Genomic DNA, 21,736 nt, shown 5'->3' on the forward strand with positions numbered 1-21,736 from the left:
AAAACTCTAATGTACGACTTTCACTATAACTATATGTTTAAAAAGTTTCAAAACAAATTAAAATTATTGTACACAGATACTGATAGTTTAATATATCAAATTTTTACAGATGATTTTTACAGAGATATAAAACCTGATTTACATTTGCGTTTCGATACCTCGGACTATACAGAAAAAAATATATTTGGCTATCCAAAACTCAATAAAAAGAAGTTAGGCTACTTTAAAGATGAAAACAATGGTAACATATTTAATGAATTTGTAGGACTTAGATCTAAAATGTATGCATTAGATGTTGAGGGAAAATTCACAGCTAAAGCTAAGGGGGTTAATAAAAGTGTTACTAAGAATATGAAAATGGAAAATTATAAGACTTGCTTATTTGAAAATAAGAACGAATATTGTTCAATGCTTAGATTTAAGTCAATAAAGCATAATATTTTTACTCAAAGAATAAATAAATCTAGTCTGTCATTTAATGATACCAAACGGTACATTTTACCAAATAATATTGATACCTTAGCTTGGGGTCATCATAAAATAGAATAAATATTATATTAAATTTTAAGAATAAATTATTATAGTTTTAAAAAACCAAATGAGAGATTATTGTATTTAGATGTATAAGTTGCGGAGTAAAACATGATGTATATTGTTTCAATTATAGATTTTTCAGTTGCGGAGTAAAACATGATGCATATTGTTTCAATTATAGATTTTTCTGTTTAAATAAATGGTGGTTTAATAACAGATTGTTTCATTACTATACTAAACCTTAACACACATAGACGTAGTAGATAATGCATCATTTCAATCATCCATTCACTGCAATAGTTGCTGGTCCAAGTGGATGTGGAAAATCAGTTTTCGTAAATAATTTTATAAAATTTTTGAATGATATCTGTGATGCAAATTTTACCCAAATCACCTGGTGCTTTGATGAAATGCAGCCTTTATATAATCTCAACCACATTAATTATCTTCAAGGTTTACCTGATTTATCTATGTTTGACGGAAAAAATCCTCAACTTGTAATAATTGATGACCTGATGAGGGAATCAGATGGTCGTATTGTTGATATATTCACGAAAGGAAGTCATCATAGAAACTTAAGTGTGTTTTATTTATCTCAAAATTTGTTTCATCAAGGTAAAGGACAAAGAGATATATCACTCAACTCAAGTTATATAATATATTTCAAAAATCCTCGAGATAAAACCCAAATTCGATACTTATCTCGTCAAGTATTCCCTGAAAATCCGAAATATTTGGAAGATTCTTACAGAGATGCTACCAATGAAGCTCATGGTTATTTAATGATTGATTTGAAACAAGAAACAAATGAATTGTGTCGCGTTAAGACAAAGATATTTCCATCCGATGGATATTGCACTGTTTATGTACCCACAAAAGGGTTTAAATATGGTAAGAATCAAGAAATTTCGATCATTTATAAATGATGCATAGACGTTTAAAGACGCATAAAGATTTGTTAATTGCTCTACATAAACTGAAGCCAAAATATCAAAAAGCTTTATTAAAATCATGTAACAAAACAGAAATAAATTACATTTGTGAATGTATTCATAACGTACTGCGGGGTAACGTTGAATTGGCCGAGAAAGAAAAATCTAAATTAAAGAAATATAAAAATATTCTTCGAAAATTGGTAAGAAAAGGTACGAATAAAATTAGAAAAAATATAATTGTACAAAAAGGAGGTTCATTTCTACCGATAATATTGGGTTCTATTCTAAGTGGGTTGATTAATTCATTTATTTAAGAAAATGGATAATGCTAAAAAAATGTTACTTATTGAACCATCATTATTGGAGAAGTTAAAACAACACAAAGAAAATGATACGCCAAGATCTCGATTAGATACTGATATGCAAAATATCTTAAGCAGTGACATAGAAGATCGAAAGAAATGTATTTTATATTTGCAAACCCTTCAAAGATATCTAAACTTCGTCAAAGAGGATCGACAACCATACCACATACCACTTATAAATGATAATGATTCATATATTGGTTTTAATCAAGGTCATAATGAAATCGATACTGATTATATAAATCATGATGTGAATAAAATAAATGTAGTTCCTTCTCAAACATCAGTGGAGGTTAACAAAAATATTGGGGAAATATACACGAGCTCTGAAATACTGAAACTAATACCGAAAACATATGCTAAAAAAGGTGAACTTTTACTAAATTTGATTTCCTTGAATAAAAATAAAATAAGCTGGGATGAATCTGGTACCGTGATTATAGATAATGAAAAAATACCTGGGAGTAATATTGTGGACTTGGTGAGTGATACCTTGAGAGCTCTTCAGAAAAGTGAACCTATAGGTTGGGAAAAATTCGCAACAACTTTGAAGGAAATAAAAGTACCACTCACTTATATCGGGAACCCAAAGCGAGTGGATTTTATAAACCATTTGGAATTAAAAGAGGTTGAATCTAAATCAGTACCTGACGAAGAATTTTCTACACCAACAAGTAATAAGTACACAGGGAAACTAAAAAAAAGATCGGACTGGGAAAAATGGACCCCATATTAGAAATAAATAAAATTTATTATGATGCATCACATCCTGCTGGCTACAGCACTATTGATAAATTGTCAAAAGCAATGAAGGGTAAAATGGACAGAAATAGTGTCTTAAAGTGGTTACAATCACAAGAAACATATACGTTACATAAACCTGTTCAAAGAAAATTTTCTCGTAACAGATATATTTTGTCTAATATTAATGAGTTATGGCAGGCCGATTTAAGTGATATGAGATCTTATTCTGAATATAATGATGGTTTCAAATACATACTTTGTGTTATTGATGTCTTTAGTAAATATGCGTATGTTCGAGCAATGAAAAAGAAAAACTCTGAAACAGTTAAGGAATGCTTTGAAAGTATTTTTGCTGAAGCTAATACTACACCTACACATATACAGTCTGACAAAGGAACTGAATTTGTTTCCAAATATGTACAAAAATATTTTAAATTAAAAAACATAAATTATTATACAACCAATAATCCAGATATTAAAGCAAGTATTGTCGAAAGATTTCAGAGAACTCTTAAAACGAAAATGTGGCGCTATTTTACACACAAAAATACTCATAAATACATTGATGTTTTACAAGATCTAGTGCATTCATATAATCATAGTTTTCATTCTAGTATAAAAATGTGTCCATGTGATGTTAATAATACAAATATAATGAGTGTATGGCAAAATTTATATGATAGAGAAAGTAAGATAAAAACATCAATTAGTATGGTGAATCCAAGAATTCACGTTGGAGATTATGTTAGAATAACAAAACATAAACATATTTTCCAAAAAGGATATGAATCAAATTGGAGTGACGAAATATTCATCGTATCTACCATAATACACCGATCTCCGTTTGTAGTATTTACTTTAAAGGATTTAGAAGGCGAAGAGATAGTTGGTACTTTTTATGAAAAAGAGTTACAAAAAATCATATTCGACCCCACTACTAAATACAAAATAGATAAAATAATACGCTCTCGATATACCGGTAACAGAAAAGAATTGTTGGTGAAGTGGAGAGGTTATCCAAATAAATTTAATAGCTGGATATTAGCTTCTACTTTGAAAAAAATATGAATAAAGATAGTTTTTATTTAACTTTACTAAGCAATAGTTCTATGGATTATTTTCCTGATAATACAACAACATTATTTTCTACGAAACTGCCAAAACCAACAATACTAGAAGGTGAATGGAGGGTTGGAGTAGTAGAATTTCAGTACCCATGCACTATGTTCACCGTTCAAGAACATGAAAACATTATTTATATAACAAAGTTGATGCAAGTACTCAATGAAAGTAAACCGTCATATGTTTATTACAAGACACATATTCCAGCCACAAATTACGATAACATAAATCATATTTTGATGGCACTGAATAACACTCGAGAAAAAATTAAATTTAAGTGCGATGAGGTTTCAAGGATTGTAGTTGCTACGATAACGGATGAATCCATAAAATCTGTAACTCTATCACCTAAATTATGTCTTCAACTAGGGTTCGAACCAAACAGGAACCTCGTTGAAAAAAATTTTGGAAAGTGTCCAGCTAATTTGCATTTGGGTTTACCGTCTCAATTATTTGTTTATTGTGACATAGTGGAGCCTCAAATCGTTGGAGATGTTATGACACCCCTTTTACGAATAATACCATTGGATCCCTCAAAATACATATATGGAGCGTACAAAATGCACGTTTTCTCTCCTCCCCATTACCTACCTGTGATGCGTAGAGAATTTGATACAATTGAAATAGATATAAGAACAAGCACCGGTCAAAAGATACCATTCCAATTTGGAACAGTGTGCATTAAACTCCACTTTCAAAAATTATAATGTACGGCAAACGTGATAATATTTCATGTCCATATGAACACTATTATACTCACCAGGCCGGATCAGGTATCGGAGTTATTTATAAAGGAGCACCGTATCAAAGAGGTCATGGAATCGGAAGTTTTCTTGGGGGGCTGTTTAGATCTATTTTACCACTACTGTCTAGTGGTGTTCGAACTATTGGTAAAGAAGCATTAAGTACCGGTGTAGGTATATTATCAGATATGGTTAATGCACGCCCCATGGAAGATTCAATAAAAACTCGTCTAAAAGAAGTCAGCTCAAATTTGAAACGAAAAGCTGATGCCAAAATAGATAATATCAACATGTTTGGATCTGGGTATATAACAAAACGAAAACGTCGTTCTGCGATCATTCCATCATTGACTGCGAAAGCGAAAGCTATTAAAAAATTAAAATTGAATCAAAAACAAATCAAAGATATATTTACTGATTAAATATGTCATTTTTACATAGTCAGTCTTGTGAATGCATTAAGTCCGAATTGGATTTATTTGCATTACCATCAACTCAAACTAGCATTGAAAGTGGACTATGGATTCATTATAAGCCCATTTCATCACTTGCTGATGATGGACCAATAGAATTTCAAGTACCTGGGGCAGGTGATGACTATGTGGATTTATCCCATACTTTACTCCATATAAAAGCTAAAGTTTTGAATCAAGATTATACAAAACTGACAGTACCGACAGTTGTGGCCCCAGTTAATAATTGGTTACATACACTTTTCAGTCAACTTGATGTATATTTAAATCAAAAACTTGTATCGCCACCGAATAATACATATGCATATCGAGCTTATATTGAAACTCTATTGAATTATGCACCTGCTGCAAAAGAATCTCATCTCACTTGTGGTCTATGGTATGAAGATACAGCTGGAAAAATGGATGCAACTGATGAACAAAATAAAGGATTTATTAAAAGACAAGAATTGGCTAGTGAAAGCAAAGAAATAGAAATGATATGACATTTACATGGAGATTTATTCAACCAAGAAAAATTTTTGATTAATGGCGTTGACATGTGCGTAAAGTTAGTTCGTTCTAGAGAAAATTTCAATCTCATGGCTTCATCAACTGACCATAAATTTAAAGTTTCTATTACAGATGCAACTCTTATTATTCGAAGAGCACGAATCAACCCAACTGTGCTACTTGCACATCAAAAAGTTTTATCATCTACCACAGCAAAATATCCAATCACGCGAGCAGAAGTCAAAGTTTTAACTATACCATCAGGCATTCAGGGGAAAACCCTTGATAACATATTCCTTGGCCAAATACCCAAAAGGTGTATAGTCGGTTTTGTGAATAATGCATCCTTTAATGGTAGTCTCACAAAAAACCCATTCAATTTCGAAAATTATGATATTAATACATTTTGTTTATACATAGATGGACAACAGATACCTTCAAAAGCCTTACAGCCATCGTTTGACAATAATATTTTTACTACGGTCTATCATACGTTATTCTCAGGAACAGGTATACATTTCCTAAATGAAGGCAATGGAGTATCAAGAGAGCAATATGCCAAAGGGTTTTGCTTGCTAGCCTTCGACTTAACACCCGATTTATCAGCAAATTCTTCAAGTCATTGGAATCTTATAAAACATGGTAGTGTAAGATTAGAAGTTCGTTTTGAATCAGCTCTTACACAAACAATTAACTGTATTGTTTATGCGGAATTCGATAATGTTATTGAAATTGATAAAAATCGTAATATTTCTGTAGATTACAGCAGTTAGAATATAATAATTAATGTTTGAATCGTTTGTATCCTTGTGTATTTTTTATGTTGATTAAATACTAGATTACCTTATAAATTTATATAATAAAAATATGTATATAAAATGATATTTTGTTTTATTATGGTGAAACATAATGGCACTTAAATGATAAGTTCAATTATTGATAGTTTAATGGAGTCAACATTTCCAGATTGTACTAATGACTACGTAAGTATGTAGGTACGAAGTTCGTTTTCAATCAGCTTTTATATTATAATTATTTTAATTAAAATTATTGATGAAAATATAATTTCATCAAATGTTCATAGATTTATATTTGAATCGCTTGTAATGATATTTTGTTTTATTGTAACCATATAAGTTTTAAATACATGAATAAGATACATTAAAGCCTTATTTATTGAGTGCTTATGTTATTATGATCCACATAACTATTCAATCCTCGCAACTGACAAGACCCTGTTCTCAACTAATATGAATACAATCGAGATACAGAATTATTTGAACAAAATCGATCCCAGTATTAAAAATAATGTTTATGCGGCAAACCGATTGCCGATATATGTTGTAACGCCCTGTTATATTGTCAGCAATTTAGATAGTGATAATAAGCCAGGCACTCACTGGGTTGCAATACACATTGATGAGCAGGGTATTGGACAATACTTCGATTCATATGGTCGTCCACCTCAGGGATTCCAGCTGATGTTTTTACAAAGGATTTGCAGAATGTATAACTACAATACTGCAAGAGTACAGAATGAATATACCGCAGTGTGTGGCGAGTACTGCATAATGTATCTATACTTTAAGTTTAATAAGAAGAGTTTGAATGATTTCATCAAATATTTTGAAAATGATACAATCTGCAATGATGTTTTATTATATACTTTATTTAAATCATGTTTTAAAAATAAATAATAAATACAGAAACTGTCTTTTTAATCGTAGTAATGAATGTGATAAAGGTAATTAGTAAATTACCTGTATCACGTTCATGGAAATTTAGACATTGAGTCGCTCACCAATCATTAGCTAAATGACCAGTGATTATTAATGATTATGGATCTGTTTAATTTAAAATGCTAACTTTGAAACTATAAGAGATATCGAAAAACGGATCAGCGCAATCGCTCGGAAATACATCAAAACCCCCAGTTTGACACCAAACTTCTTTTTTTTTTTTTTTAGTAGGCATCACGAGCAAGTGAGCCAGAATCGAGGAGCCAGAACCGGCGAATCCCTACTACTGTGAGCCAGAACCGGCGAATCCCTACTACTGCTATCTGTCAATAGGTAATTGAAATGTAAGCAAGCGTAAAAGGATAGATTTGTCTACGTCTAGTAAGTTAATCTAAGGATAGAAAGGTTATTGAAGGCGGCCGTTATACTACTAATAATTCGCTTTGTGTTAAAAGAGTTATGGAATAAATGAGGTTCTATTATTATTAAAGTCTAAGCATGCTCTATAGATCTCAGCCTTACCCCCTTATTCATAATGGTCCGCTAACTTAAGGCGACATTAAATGCCAGCGACCTTGAGCGATATGAGGTCACGGCTGCCGGCCCGCCATCTTTGTAACAAAGCCAATATGTTCAAAATTCTTGCGTGGAAAAGAGTTTATATGCTTACAATCCTCGTTATTCACTACTAATCTGAATAAATGAACCTACACAAAAAAGTACAAGCTATAAGAATAACTTTTCTGAGAGAAGTACCAAAAAATATGCGTCCCGCCATGCCAAAAAACTTGTTTAACTTTAAAGAAATGTGGTAGTTCAAAAAGGCTCGGCAGTGTTAACTATAACCAACAGCAAGCAGTAGCAACCAACAAATAAGACTTAAGGATATGTGTAACAGGATTAAGTAGTGTTTATAGCTCGAAATGCTATACTTTCACCACAAACTTGTCTAAAAACACTATGTTTGCATGTTTTCTGCTTACTCTTCGCCTTAAAACAGCCGCTGAGGAGTGTTTTTTCTCATTCTGACTTAGGTCAATAGAAGAAGGCAGAGTGAGAATTAGCAATGCTTTAAGTTAGGAGACTATTATGAATAAGGGGGTTAGTGTCTAAATCGGTGAATCAAACATCGATAAAACCTCATTTACATGCTCGTATTATCTTATCTTGTGTAAAATCTACACCGAAGGATTAAATTTTGTCACAAGACGTCTTCCTAACAACGCAATGATTGTAATCACACAGCTGCGGGACATTGTAGAATTTATTTGTTATAACCTGCCAACCGGATGTTGCAGCAATTAGACTGCGCTCTGTATGTATAATACCTCACTACACACAGTATCTACGTGCTTTTCCTGTAATACGGAAACATCCATTAATTAAAATCACGTAGCTGTATTGTGAGACTGGGGACTTCCCGTTCGACGATTTATTGAAATTGGGAGGCTCCTTTGCACAGGATGCCGGCTAGATTATGGGTAACACAACGGCGCCTATTTCAGCCGTGAGGCAGTAATGTATAAGCGTTAATTTCAAATTTCATTTCAAATTTCAAATTTCATTTCAATTACTGTGTTTCGAACTGAAGGGCGCCGTAGCTGGTGAAATTTCTGGGCAAATGAGTTTTGACAACTTAGGTCTCAAGGTGACGAACGCAGTTGTAGTGACGCTCAGAATTTTTGGGTTTTTCAATTATCCTGAGCGGCACAGCGTTGCAATTACAATCAGCTGAATAGAACATTCAGCTGCTCGTCTCGTCCCTAATATTCATAAAAAAATTGTAATTTAAGGTACAACCCATCTTTAAGTCTCACGGTGCCGTGCGCACTTCGTTGTTATTGAGGTCGTATCGAGGTATGCTACGCCATAATAATTCCATTTGCTCAGTCAACATCTGGTCAGTCATCTACTTCTTAAAATACTTATTCCAGTGTTCTGTAATAAAAGACAATGATTGAATGTAACATTATTACTACCCATAGTCCATACCCGGCACTAATGCTATTCAAAATTAATCCCAAACTACCTTAATTATATATTTAAGTATCTTGAAAATATCTGAAAGAATGTTGTTGATGTTATAAGAGGTGAATTAGCCTAATATTTTCGGAAAATGATTCAGTGATCCCGGAATAATAAAATTAAAACACAAGAAATTGTGACTAACATGTGGCTTGCGGCTAAAGCGCAGTAGACACAATATGTACTCTATAGTAAGGTTATTAAATGAAATATAAAATACTTCTGCTTTGACTATTATATTCTTTTATATTATAACTAGTGGACCCAACAGACGTTGTCCTGTACACACGTCTTAAATTAGAAAAAATCGGTCTAGTCGTTAGGAGGAGTTCACTAACATGTGTGTCCTCTGTCCTCAATAAATTTACAAAATTTGAACGAAATCAGGCCGCTCAAAGTGGCTCAAAACCGCGCACAAAAGAGTCGGTTACAAACAAACATACATACATGTGAAGTGATACTAATAATAATGAAATAATTTTATCAAATTAATTTACTGTCCTCTGTCCTCAATATATCTACGAAATTTGAACGAAATCAGGCCGCTCAAAGTGGCTCAAAACCGCGCACAAAAGAGTCGGTTACAAGCAAACATACATACAGGTAATACCGACCTCCTGAATATACTCTTGTACGATATGAGCCGTGTGTGGCCGGGCATTATCATGCATCAGCATCGATCCATCACCCATATTTGCTAAATACGGCCCTGCATACTCATTGAGAATCTCATGAGCATATCTTTGCCCAGTGAGGGTGCCATTTTCTATGGCTACTAGCTCTGTGTACACGAGCAGGAGAATTATGTTATATGGATGGAATTGAGAATCTAAACCAATCTCAAATTCACTGAAACAAACAAAAAAATCATCAAAATCGGTCCAGCCGTCTAGGAGGAGTTCAGTGACATACACACGCACACAAGAAATATATCTGTAAAGATTATCATCAACAGTTTCAGTCAAATGCAACAAACTAGTCGCACAGTTACGGACGCACCCGTCTGAAGCGAAAACATAATAATTGCATAGATAAAGTGCCTATTAAATTAATTAATATTACTTTCATAATGCGTGAATTCAACTTTCAGAAAAATCAGAAGTGGGATGATAAAACGTTAATTGTCCTAAATAAAAATTGAAAACTTTACGGGGCAGACGGGCAAAGGGAGAATCGAGCTTTGAACAACCAGAGAAATCCGGTTAAATATAAGGCCCTGGCTATGAGGACCCCGCCTATATATTAAATACGAAACATACTTAACAAACATCGTAAAGATATATCGTCGAATTTTGAAATTTTTTTATCACCTGATGTTAAGTGATCACTGCTGTCAACATTCTCTTGAAACATCAGGGGAATCACAGGAGCGCTACCGGTTTCTCAGATATGTGTAGGCGCTTTTTTTTAATGGTACCCAGGTCGTATCGTCCTGAAAATACCGCACTATGAACATAATGACGTGGAAGAATGTGTCTTGAAAACCGCACTGTGGAAGAACGCCACACATACAGATAGTGGGGATGATATTCTAACTTGTGGCCTGTTTTCTGCACCACAAAAATTACTAATGTCAGCACCATGGAAATATTTCCATAGGAAAATGACGAACGTCATAATTAACTGGGATCTTGTTGTAAAAGCATAAACAACGCCGCGCAAAAGACCTACTAACTCGACTTAGCCGAGTAGTAGGCATTATAAGTTTATGTTCGTGGTGTTAACATTATGGTTATGACAGCTCCTAGCAAAATAACTTATGTGCCTATGTACATACATAACACTATCCAATAATATATTGAGAGGCAACAGTCAAGATGTTTAATTCTTTAAATTTTTCTTTCAATGATTCTTTAGAACCTGCCTTTCGTTTATGTTTCTAGTACAGAATAGTACCAATCAATCGGGTGGGTTTTAATAATTTAGCTGAATATGACTGATAACACATGGTCGGATTTGGTACGGCCGGACCATCGTCTGCTGTCGTACTCAGTGCGGTCCGGGCGATAATAATATTTTTGTGCTACAGACAATGCGACATACCATCGAATATGGTCCGGTAGTTCCGTCCGATGATTCGGCCGGACCAAATCCGACCATGTGCTTAGGCTATAAGGCTAAGAGTCACATAGCTGGACAAGTGCACTCGCGTTGGCCCAATGCTAGGCCAATATGTTTAGCCGTATTAGGCTAGGGTTACTATGGATACGAGTTCTGACGGATTCATCAGAAGAAACAAACGCCTGGTATCCAATGACAGTGTTTACACTGGCAACGACGAACGTGTCAGAACACGCACGACGTCGTCAGAACCACTCGAGCGTTCAAACGAGTTTGATTTTTTCGCACGACCTGCGTCTGCGAATTTCGAGTGATTTGGTTTCCACCATGGATAACGATAAATTGATCAGTCTCGTGTACGAGAACAGGTTTTTGTGGGATATGAGAGGCAAAAATTATCACAACAGATATATTTCTCGGCAAAAGTGGGAGAATGTTGCTACAGAACTCAATACTCTACATTTGGAACTCTCCTTTGTAGTCTCTTATAGAAAATAATTCGTTGACATGCTCTGTCTTTCCACCATTTAACAATAATAATTTAAATAATGGACTTTCAAGAAAATCAAATTCGTCCATCTTCGCTGGACGGCAGAAACGAACTGACTATCAGAATAACAGAAAACGCGCACAGTGTATACGCCTTGTTCTGACAAGGATTTCGGACGTACTAGTCAGAACTCACTCCATAGTAACCCTAGCCTTATTAGCCGGTACGCCGGTAGCCGTTAGTGACATAGAGTACCTAATGACTACTGTCATTCCGCACTCGGTTCTCGCGCCTCGCCCACTGTTGTTAGCAGTGAATAGTGATGAGTGTTCACTGCTCAGTGATCGCGAAACGGCGTTATCGCACGTACGTGTGTCGTTTTTATTTAAATAATTTATCGCGTGTTATTTACTAAGTGATCGTATCTTGTGTTCGCGGATCTGTATCAGGTATGGCATTGAGATATTATTTTGGTGAATTATACAACCATCTAGAAGTTTCGTTTTACAATCTTGAGGTTTATATGTCTTGGCTTTTCGAGAATTCCAGGTTATTCGAGATGTAAGGGAATATGCGCCAGTAAGACGATGATAAATATATAACTACTTAAATAGAAAAGCAATATTTAGTTTTTTTTTGAGGGATAAAGTTTTCTGGTAAGTAGTTCTATTCGTTACAGTGGCAAATCAAAACATATCTTATTGGTATTATATTATGTATTTGTGAGGCGTTAATCTTGTTTTAACAATTCGTATAATAATTATATAGTATTGTCAAATAACTTGCAAATGTACAACTTAAGAACGGGAAACTAATTCTCACTTAAATGTGAGTGTTTGTGGCAGTGTCGTAGGGCGGGTCGTTACATTTCCTAAATTAGGAGTTATTTCCTATTATTATCGAGGTATGCAATGGCTGGTCCACGCGTAATGCTCGCGAACGGTCGCTATTTTGTTGTTAAATTTAAAGCTATAATTCCTTTAAACACTAACCCCCTTATTCATAATGGTCCGCTAACTTTAAACAGCCGCTAAGGAGTGTTTTTTCTCATTCTGACTTAGGTCAATAGAAGAAGGCAGAGTGAGAATTAGCAATGCTTTAAGTTAGCAGACTATTATGAATAAGGGGGTTAGAATGCTAAAAATGCTCGCATAAAAACCTTTATTTATTTAGTTTAATCATTTAAATAGGTTTTTGCTGTATCATTTAACATAGTACATTGTATTCAAAATATTTGTACAATGATGTAGCTGTAAATATTGATTGAAATGAGTTTCATTCAATGGGTTTCCTACGACTTCTTCCCATTGAATTTATTTATACATAATCCACAGCTCTTAAAAAGATTTAAATAATACATAAAAAATATGTATTACTTAAATTATTTTGTGGCTATATCATCAGCGGTGGATTTACGCTAGGGGCAGTTCCCAGGGCGGCAAAATTTTGGAAGTGAAAAAATTTTTTTTTTCTTATCAAGATTGCTCAATATAATTAATTAATTCTGTTCATTAATAATTTTTGGTTTAATTGATAATTCAAGAAAAACAATTCACCCATTATTTGTAAATTATAATTTTGGCACGTTTAGTAAAAATTAAAACAAAAAACGATCTAATCAATTGATTTCCTTGGAGATTTATGATAATAATCGATTTTTTTTTCTGTAATTAAAGAAATTTAATTAGTTTTTTTTTAATAATTAAAAAATCAAAAATTAAAAAGATTTTTTTCCGGTGCCCAGGGGCGGCATTAAGTTTAGATCCGGCCCTGTATACCTATCATATACTATTTGTTGCATTATGGTGGTACCATCAAAGACCGACGACATCATTACTTTGGTCTGATATCTCAACCAGGATCACAACATTACTTAGGTATAACGAATCGGTTTTTTCCTTCGGTTATAGTGTGAAAACTACTGAACCGATCGGAATAATACTTATACCATAAGATGCAGCGGATATGGTTTTAGTATATCATAAAAGGCATTTATTTTCTCAAATTTCATTCATTTAGAAATCTTTATGATGTCATTTCTAATATACTAGATACTACTACCGCTTCGGAAACAAATGGCGCTCTGAGAGAGAAGAAGTGGCGTAAGAAACTTTCCCAGCATTCTTTTTTGCGCTCTTTTTAATGAAATATATAAAATATTGTACTGTCATTGCTATTGCTGTAAAATAATCATAATCTAGTCACGGGCTTTCCGATCACTTAGATATTCAGATGTGGAGCGAAAAATGGCGACAGAGCCATTTTTTAATAAAACGTTTAATCTTATTTATAGATAATGCCTGAACAGTGGCTGGGACTTTATTATAAAAGTGTATACATTTACCCGTAAAGCTATTGTGTATCTTATGGAGCTTCTAGAATAAGTTACAAGCAATCCCTTATTTCTAGTGCTATAATAATGAAAATCACTATTAAGAGCAAAAAGGTGACATATGTTGGTAATTATATATCCGGAACCTATTTTGTTGTCATATTATTATTATCTTATAAATACCTATGAATTCGCAATGCAAATAATTCAGTCAATGCTAACTCATTACATAATTATAACTATTCATACAATGAGCGGGCGCAGGGTACTGATTAATATGGCAAAACAACTTGTAGAATAAACTATATGTTATGTTTTCAAAGTGATAGCCCTCACTTCTAGGATTAATACACAAATAAAATTTTATGAACGATACGGGACCCGAACCGCAACCATGAAGCCACAACCTGAGAGTTGAACAAAGCGAACAGGATTTTGTAACGAGGCGTTACTCGAACCCTTAGCTCAGTTGGTTAGAGCACCGGCACGGAACGCCGGAAGTCGTGGGTTCGGGTCTCGCATCGTTCATAAAATTTTGTTTTTCAAATTTTATTTGTGTAACTTGTAGAATTTTTATATTCTACAAATGCTAGAGACTTTCGTACGGTTTACTTATTGTGGATCTTTTTATAACTATTATTCATACGATCAACCTGGTTCATAATAGACTGATTGTAATAATATTAATATTGGATCCCCAAGAGTACTTATCAGTAACAAAACAACAAGTGACAGACAAGTGTAGGTGGCTACTAGTTATCACATAGATAACACAAGGGTTACACACCATTCAATACGGTTATCAGTTGTAAGATTACTCTTGCTATATGTATACATACCTACTTTACAATGTATAGATGGAACAAACCTGAGTTTCCAGACTCTTTTTCTCCTACACCACTTTCAAGATTTAACTGGTTCCCGTGGAATGTCTACTGAAGGTATTACGGCTGAGTTCCAACCACGAATTTTATAGTCGCGAGCAAAAGTTTGGAATCACTTACGTAGTTAGTCCTTGAGTTAATCTAGGATAGCTTCTTAAATACTGGCTTGATTTTAATCAATTCGGTATCAGTTTAAAGTTAAGAGTTGAGCATTTAAAATGATGTAATTTTTATGATGATTAAAAATTTATTTAGTAGGTAACCAAGATCGCGCGGAACCAATTTCAGTAAGTGATTCCAAACTAATGCTCGCGAATGTAGTTTTTGGAAAAAACGTGAGAATTAATTAATCAATCATCATGTCTCTCGTGGACTTTAGTGGACCACTTTGGGAACAAATTTACTAAACAAACAATTAAATATTTAAATAATATTCAGTATAGAATATGAGTATTTTAAGGCTTAAATCATTTGTATTTGAATGTACCAAGCCCATTATTAGAGTATTTTGGTGGTGCAATAGACCGTGCTTCCGGTTCGATCGTCGCCCGCACCTACCAGTTGTGTTCGGTTTCTAAGGTTGGCAACGCTGTTCTGATTCATCTGATGTTACAAGAGATGGGCCGTGGTGATCACATACCACCAGGTGACCTCTATGTATGTTTGTCCGCCAATTACAAAAAAAAATAGTGGCTCCGGCAGAAGTGAAAACTTGAAGATTAACCTTGTGCATTTTTGGAATGGTTAGGGAATAAATTCGCACGAATTTCTTTATTTATCCGTATAAAAGTACTAGAATTTATGTGGCTTAATATACATACGATATTCATTCATTGTGCTATCGTACACAAAAAATGACTTTTTATATTACATAAAAAATTGAACGATTCAAAACTATTACAGTTATTTTACATTAATTTCAACGACTGTATTAAGAATTTTCGATCAGGTCACGTGTCCTGACGCGAGTTTAGCATTTTATAGCCATCCCTAGAATTGTGCTCAAAGCCGCTAAAGAAGTTCTCATTTCAAAAATATTAATTGAATATTGATTGCATTATAACCCCATAAAAATAAGCTACTAAAACCAGAGTAAGGGTACAGAGCTCCGTCTCTGCAACTGAAGTTAAACTTTGACAATCTAATTTGAATCCTATACCCTTCCACCTAAAGTTCATTTTCCACAATTCCAACGACTGTCTTACGAATTTTAGAACAGGGTCACGTGTCATGACGCGAGTTTTCTATTTTAACTCCATCCCGAGAAAAGTGCTCAACGCCGCTGTAGAAGTTTTCACTTCAAAAAATGTATACTATTCTTTATAATGTAAATAATCATTAAAAAGTTTTGAATAGCTCGGCCCCAGAATTTATAATGAGGTTATATCAGCGTTTGGAAGCGCAAGAAATAGACAGTGGGTTCATGGAGTGATTGAGGAACGTACTCTAGTTTTTTGTTCAAATATAATAGGGAAAAAACCTGCTTCAAGGCCTCCGTAGCGATTGTCTGTAATGTTTTTAGAAGTAACAACTTGGAGGCGCCGTGCACTTTATTTTTAAGGTACTGTACACTGTTCGGATAAAGTTTGCTCGGGTGGACTTTAGCGCGAGCGATACAGAGTAAAAATTTACCAGAGTAATCATTTACATTCTTACAATCTTTATTCCGAACACAAGTTAGATTCAGTAGATGAAGTAGGCCATAGACTTAAGCTGTGAGATCTATTATTATATATATGTGAGAGCGTACTTAGACTTTACTGAGTATAAGCCTAGCATAATATTTGATTTCGATTTTATAGGTCATTTGACAGCTGAAATTATGCTGAGACAGCCCAATGCAAAATTCAAGTTCGCGATCTATCAAACTCAGCTAATGTTTTACGTAAGTAAAGTCTAAGCAAAGTCTTGGTACGATCTATAGGTCTCAGGCATAGAATTTACTAACGTGTAGACGACATGAGCCCCCGATAATCGTAATCTGATCATAATAATAATAATATTGTCAATGTGTGTGTTAGCTACTTTGATATTCAAGGGGCTAATGTCAAGCTTGGTTGACTGTTTACGACTTGTCAATCAAAATCGGTTACAGAAACAATACATTTGCTGTCCTTTTCTATCTTGCCGTATCTCCGTTAGACATGTTCTTCACTCTCCCATGCTTTGTTTATCTATTCACTTGTATATTATTGTAATACTCTAAACACATGGTCGGATTTGGTACGGCCGAACCACCGGACAGTCCGGTGGGCGCCTCGTGCCAATTGGTCCGGCGTCGTACTCGTTACGGTCCAGACGTTAATATTAATAACTAGAGACCGGATAATATGCAAATGCATATTGCATATTTAGTACCTTTTCAGTGGTAGTTTGCATATTTTGGAAAAATGAAAATAATTATGCATATTTACGCTCGATCTCGCTCATCGTTCGATGCTTTTCATAGTACGCCCAAGCATTGCACCCAAATTTAAATTCTGCCCAGTATCCTCAGTAGACGTAGAACGCTCCTTTTCCGCTTACAAAAATTTATCAAGCGATCGTAGACACAATAAAATTTGTCTACAGAACATTTAGAACAGTACTTAGTAGAACATATTTTTAAAGGTAAATCTTAAAATTCATTGTTACCTAAGGAGGTATATCTTGTAACATTTTTTTTCACAAATACGATTGTCAGTTTGTACTGACATATAAAATAAAATAAAAATATGACTTTTTTATTTTTTCCTGTTTAATTGTATGAATATTTTGGCCCTTTTTATGGATTTTCGTGCATATTTTAGCTACTTTACTTGCATATTTGCATGCATATTTTGGGCATTTTTTGTAGCATATAATCCGGTATCTATTAATAACTATGTGCGATGGACGATGTGACATACCATCTAATATGGTTCGCTTCCAGACCGCGTCCGGTGGTTCGGCCGCACCAAGTCTGTTCATGTGGTTAGGCTTTAAGTTTATGAATAAACGATCTTATAACTGTATGTAACTTGAATTTGACTTAAATAAAAATAATATTAAATACATTATAGGTATTATATCTTAATATATATAAATTAGGTGACACGTTGTTTGTCCGCGATGGACTTCTAAACTAATGAACGGATTTAATGGGGATAACTTCATGGAGTGCAGTTTCGTCCAACTTGAGAGATGGGATAGGGATTTTTATTTCGATTTGGGACCCACAAATATTTTTATTTTCAATATTTGTTTTGTATGGACTTATTTTCTATGAGAGAATTTAGTGACGCACAGTTTGACAGTTACGCTGTGAAACAATTTCATTATAACAACAGGGAGCATTTTTTACGAAATAATTCTTGATGTTTTGAAATATTATTGGCAAATTCCTATAAAACAGTATTTTTTTTTATTATCTACAGAACAACGTCTGTCGGGGCAGCTAGTATTTTTTTATATTTGAACCTGCCTTAGATAAACCCACCTATCATTTGACATTGAACTTTTGAACGTCCCATCGTAAATTTATGTCGTCTGACAGATAGCGTTTCGCTCCAAGACATTAATTGGTTATATTTAATGACGTTCTCTACATATAGACAAATATATGGACAATTTGTTGTTTTTAAAGTGATAATCCTCACTTCTAGGATTAATACACAAATAAAATTCATTAAAAATTTTGTTTTTTGTCAACTATTACCCATATATTTTCGGCTTTGTTTTTTAGCGACGTGATTTGTCCTACAAGAGCGTCATCTCAAGTCAATTTCCTAATATGCAAATATTGGGGTTGAGCAGGTTATCAACTGTAAAGTAGATTCTGTGTGAACACAGCCTGAGAGTTGAACAAAGCAAACAAGATTTTATAACGATACGACACTCGAACGGTTAGCTCAGTTGGAAGAGAACTCGCGCGGAACGCGAGAGCTCGCGTGTTCGAGTACCGCATCGTTCATTAAATTTTGTTTTCAAATTATATAGATTAACATAAATCTTATTTCGCATAATGAAAAATGGAAATATTTTATCAAAAATAATGTATTGTCATCGGTCCTCTATAAATCTACGAAGTTGAACAAAATCTGGCCGTTTAAAGTGGGCGAAAATCGTGGCCCAAAAAAAACAAACATACATACAGGTGAAGCTAATAAAAATCGTGTAAAAATAAGTTTAGGCACTTCTTGAAGGCCATGTTTTATTATTTATCACAATCTCCTACGATTCTTATCCGAAAGCTGTTTTTTTCACGACAGTAAACGACGATACGAGTAGGACGTTCAGCTGACAGTAATTGGTACGCCCCTGCCCGAAAATTCTGAGCGGCATAACAAGTTAGGATATCATCCCCACCATCTGGATGTGTGGCGGTCCTCCACAGTGCGGTTTTCAAGGACCTTTTTCCACGTTCTACAAAGCTGTGGAATGAGCTTCCTTATGCGGTGTTTCCGCGACGATACGACATGGGTACCTTCAAATAAAAACGCATACTCCTTCCTTAAAGGCCGGCAACGCTCCTGTGATTCTTCTGGTGTTGCAAGAGATTGTGGGCGGCGGTGATCACTTAACACCAGGTGACCCGTACGCTCGTTTGTCCTCCTATTCCATAAAAAACAAAAAATAATTGCGCTCGACACCTTGAGACATAAGATGTTAAGTCCCATTTGCCCAGTAATTTCACTAGCCTTGTTGAGAAATTATCAAGCGCTCGCCGTTCTTCACAAAATCAATAACGTGACGAGAAGTCCCGCGACACTTAACCCACGTGTTATGAGAAGCCTTATAATAAAAACATCTCACCAAGTTTACAAACCCGTTCCGTACACTCTGGAAATAACTTCATGTGTTATGTTAACAAAATAGACTTTATTTTTTATTTTTAGACGCCATTTTATATAACTACAGCGGTTGAATTATTGTTTAAACAGTTATCGGAGCCCACTAGATATACGTAATCCTTAGATCATTAACGGCCGTTCCCAATATACTATCTACAGATAGAGATAAATTACTACCTTCTACTGTAAGTAGTTAGCTGTCAATAATCTGTAGCTGTCCCTGTGTCTGATAAGTCATTCAAATCGCCTTATATTGGGACGCGTGAATTGCAATTTTCATACAAACTTTACATCGCTGGTAAGCTATACGTCGTCCGATTGACAGACAGCGTGCACGGATAAGGTGAGTTCACGTCGATAAGTTTATTGGGACAGAAAAGTTACGATTTTGATCTCAAGTAAGAGATAGACTGAATATTGGAAACGGCTGTATGACAGCTGTGGAAACGTCTAAAAAAAAGACTAGAACTAAGCTCTATTTTGAGTAACTTACGTACACTAACACAAAGTTCCATACAAATCGCGAGTGTAAGACGTAGAATGTCACACACAATAAACTAATACTCCTGGCCTGTTTTTATCGGTTGTCTGACAGTAAGAAACTATCTAGTATAAATAAGCTAAGACGTAATCATACAAAAGTAACTTTTAATGATAACAATAAGTTATTGTAACTAATTCTAGTAGGCTTCATAAGATACATAATAGCTTTAAGGGTAAATGTATACACTTCTACAATAAAGTCCCAGCCACTGTTCAGGCATTATCTATAAATAAATTTGAATGTTTTATAAAAAAATGGCTCTGTCGTAAATCCTATTACACCACTGCAGAATATCTAAATGATCGTACAGCCTGGGACTAGATTGTGATTATTTTATAGCGATAGAAATGACTGTTCAATATTGTATATTTTTATTGAAAAGAGCGCAAAAAAAGAATGCTGGGAGAGTTTCTTGCGCCGCTTCTTGTCTCTCAGAGCGCCATTTGTTTCCGAAGCGGTAGTAGTATCTAGTAGTTATTAGAAATGACATCAAAAAGAATTCTAAAGGAATCAATTTTGAGAAAATAAATGCTCTAAAAAAATTTATTGAATGGTCCATAATACCTACAATTTTATAATAAATAGTAAATACTTGTCACATTAGAAGTTTGTATATAAAATAATATATCTGTTTATTTCTCCTCACAAAAGATCGTAAACCATTACAGTACATAAGTGTTACACTTAGTAATATAAGTAGGTTTCATTTTATTGTGTTATTGTCAGTGAGGTAAGTATTTATAGTCCGTTTTTTCTTACGTGTCTTAAATAGTAAACAAATATAACGTAACCAGAGATAGTTATAATATAATCAGTGAACTAAAAGTATTGAATAGAAATGATATGACAAGTTATTACTCGGATACCAACTCAATTCATCAAATCTGAAACATATTTATCTATCTTCTATATATATAAAAATAAATTGCTGTTCGTTAGTCTCGCTAAAACTCGAGATCGGTTGTACAGATTTGGCTAATTTTGGTCTTGAATTATTTGTGGAAGAGAAGGTTTAAAAGGTGAATAAACATGAAAATGTTCGGAATTAAATAAAAACAACAATTTTGTTTTTCCTTTGACGTGTCCTCCGTCGTTCAGAAATCAAATTGATAGAATACATAGTTTAAAATGAATGACTAATTAGAATCTTTATATCGTTCTAACTTACTCAGGAGGTAAAAAAAAAATAGCTTAATTTAAGCTACCTATAATTGGTAGATTAACTACAGTTGTTAACTATGATGGCAATACAACGTTTGCTGGGTCAACTAGTATGATATATAAATTATAAAACTAGGGGTTGCAGCACCTAGCATTGCCTGCTGCTAAGCTAAAGCTGCAATATTTTGTCTTGTTCTGTTTTGACATGTTCGATACAGTACGCTGATATAATTTCGAGACGCCGTACCGATTTTTCTTAACTCTTCTTCTCTAATTGACTT

General features: G+C 34.2%; 1 protein-coding gene across 2 annotated transcripts in view; it reads left to right on the forward strand.

The window, feature by feature from the left end:
• LOC126969984 (oxidative stress-induced growth inhibitor 1-like) overlaps nt 1-21,736 on the forward strand; it is a 79,459-nt gene that overhangs the window by 13,873 nt on the left and 43,850 nt on the right. Inside the window, exon 1 of one of the 2 annotated variants that reach the window (XM_050815642.1) lies at nt 12,025-12,172. The exons of the other annotated variant lie outside the window; for it this stretch is intronic. The gene's annotated coding sequence lies outside the window, so the exon portion shown is untranslated. Of the gene's footprint in view, nt 1-12,024; nt 12,173-21,736 lie in introns of those variants that run through there. 2 annotated transcript variants of the gene reach the window in all.

This window comes from Leptidea sinapis, chromosome 19 (genome assembly GCF_905404315.1).
Source record: "Leptidea sinapis chromosome 19, ilLepSina1.1, whole genome shotgun sequence".
NCBI lineage: Eukaryota > Metazoa > Arthropoda > Insecta > Lepidoptera > Pieridae > Leptidea > Leptidea sinapis.